Genomic DNA, 2500 nt, shown 5'->3' with positions numbered 1-2500 from the left:
ATACTTGTACGGTTAGCCCACTACCAGGTTAACGAATATACACCAGTATTATTTATTTTAACCCACACACCCAGTACATTCACTGTCAACTATTATTTTTCATTATCATTAGTAATCTAATTCTGTTATTATCATTAGTAATATTATGTTACTGATATGATTTTAAAATTATTAACACTTAATAGTAATAAATATGTATGTGTTTCTTATTGGAAATTGAAAGACCAATGTAAATCCTATCATGATGGTGCCTGAATTATTTGCTGTGTAATATTATAGAACAGTCTAGACTTTGTGGTTAGGCCCAACCGGCCCACCTGTTGCGAGTCATGACGTATATATACATCATAGGCTAGAGACATACCCATCACTGAGTTTTAATAGGTTAGAGCAGGTGAGTCTAGTGATCTGTACATAAACAAAATTTATAATCCAAGATAACAGATGCTGGGAGGGGACGTATACAACTCTCCTGGCATCAGTAAGGTGATAAAAGAAAAAGAAAAAGAAGAAAAAAAAAAAAGTACATGAATATTTCTGATATTAGCAATTTCCAAATTTTCTTCTCTTTTTCCAAAATATTTTTTTTGTATGTGTGTGACAGTGGAACTGATTAGCACTGCATAAGGTCTCCAGTTTTATATATGTATCCTCCATGAATCTTGGGTATAGAATTTACATTGTTAGACTTACCCATCAATATCAACCATGATTCGGCTCAGGGATGTAAAATGTGACCTCAGCAATAGAGTAAAAGTGGGGCCACTGAGCCATAACGGTGGCTGATTAAAGCTGTATAAGTTTGGACTCCAGACTTTGTAATAAATTTCTTTTTTTACATATTTTAATTCTTGTATTATGAGTATTTTTCTGGGGAATGAAATGTAAATAATAGGGTATATACAATGACTAAAAGAAACAAAGTTTTATGTATGTGAATTTTATTAAGCCTTCAGGAAATGCTGCTTGTACACCTTAAATTATCAATAAAATAATATTGCGCTGTATTTGTGGCTCCTCAACAACCTTCCTCACAAATATAGGATAATTGTATAATTATACATTAAGTTGATAAAAAATGATTACAAATATTTTAGTATATCTAAAAACTAGGAAAAATATCAAAATTTCACACTGACTAGTTTCACGCCTAAATCACATATTCACATAGAACATTTACTACGCTTTCAAAAGAGTACACAGGATTGGTGTTCACGACATAATTCAATTTCGACCAAATAAAAATTGGAATATATTTATATTTTCTAAACTTGTTAAATATTTCCATCTTCCTTACCACTTTCTAATTTTACATCAGCATGCTGTGCATATTTAACTGATATTACAATGATAATTTAGATTTTTAAAGATAAATACAATTCACGCAAAGCTTGCAATAGGTATTGCAGTATGTTTTTTGTTTCCATGACCATTATGATCAGTGATAAAATACATAATGATTACAATATTCATATTCATCCTCATATCTATATCATAACGGAATTATGATACAGTTCAAAATCTGTCAGAGAGTATTCTCAAAATGTGTCCTACCATACTTACAGACTTCTGCCCAGGCCTTTACTAATGCAGTGTTACTATAATCCTACTCAAAAGCACAGATATAAACCAATGATGCCAGAGGTGCAAGTTAACATGCACTAATCATGGTTTTGTTTTGTTTTATTAGCTTCCGAGGAGTCAACAACAAAGCATACTTGACCTAACCTGTTCACCCTCAGTTTTTATCTTTATTACTATTATTCCTGTTAACCCATTGGCGCCGGGTGTCACGTACGTACATGCCATGGCTGTTGTGGACCAAACGCCGGGGGCATCATGCCATGCCCATTCCCGCGCTACTGGCTCGTCGGAAGGAGGTTGTTTTTCTCCACTAGTAGCGGCTTCATTTATATGGTAAAGATTTTAGGCAATGGCACCTAAAGTGAAGGTAAACCTTCAAAATTTTAATATTTTTATAAATTATAGCAAAATAAAAGCTTTTAGGTGCTATATGTCGCTCGCAAACTACCGATCGAGCTGGGCGCAAACAGGGGAAACTGCCAGTGCGCGCCAACAAGCCGGTGCATACGTAAACTTGACAAAATTTTTACCCGTCGCTGATGGGTTAATATAAGAACATCATGATAATGAATATGATAATGATGATAATAATAATATTAAAAGTGATAAAAAGAGTAATGCAATTACAAACTTTTAATCAAAATTCATGGTAGGGGTTAATAGGCGAGATTCGGTAGACCTAGTTTTTGACTCTCTGGTGATTCAGCACTTGTAATGCCATCCAAGTGTTAACGAAATTAAATAAAACAAAAGCACAGTAAACAGTGCATGTACCCTGCTCCAAAGGGTATGTGATCTGATGACCAAAATGATGTTTATGATCTCGCACAAAGTATAAAATAATATCTGACTTGTTCCTGCAATTAGGTGAGGTGTACTGCAGCATTTAAAATATAGTAGTAATAGAAACCTAGAC

At 33.8% G+C, this 2500-nt stretch overlaps 1 protein-coding gene across 4 annotated transcripts in view; it reads left to right on the top strand.

The window, feature by feature from the left end:
• LOC138867152 (AP-4 complex subunit sigma-1-like) overlaps positions 1 to 1007 on the top strand; it is a 7105-nt gene extending 6098 nt beyond the window's left edge. For all 4 annotated transcript variants that reach the window (XM_070141657.1, XM_070141656.1, XM_070141655.1 and 1 more), the window contains exon 3: positions 1 to 1007. This exon is cut by the window's left edge and continues 329 nt beyond it. The gene's annotated coding sequence lies outside the window, so the exon portion shown is untranslated.
• Positions 1008 to 2500: the final 1493 nt, after the last annotated feature.

This window comes from Penaeus vannamei, chromosome 28, assembly GCF_042767895.1.
Source record: "Penaeus vannamei isolate JL-2024 chromosome 28, ASM4276789v1, whole genome shotgun sequence".
Classification (NCBI taxonomy): domain Eukaryota; kingdom Metazoa; phylum Arthropoda; class Malacostraca; order Decapoda; family Penaeidae; genus Penaeus; species Penaeus vannamei.
Note: the sequence above shows the minus strand (reverse complement) of the source record. Positions and strands in the feature narration are given on the sequence as shown.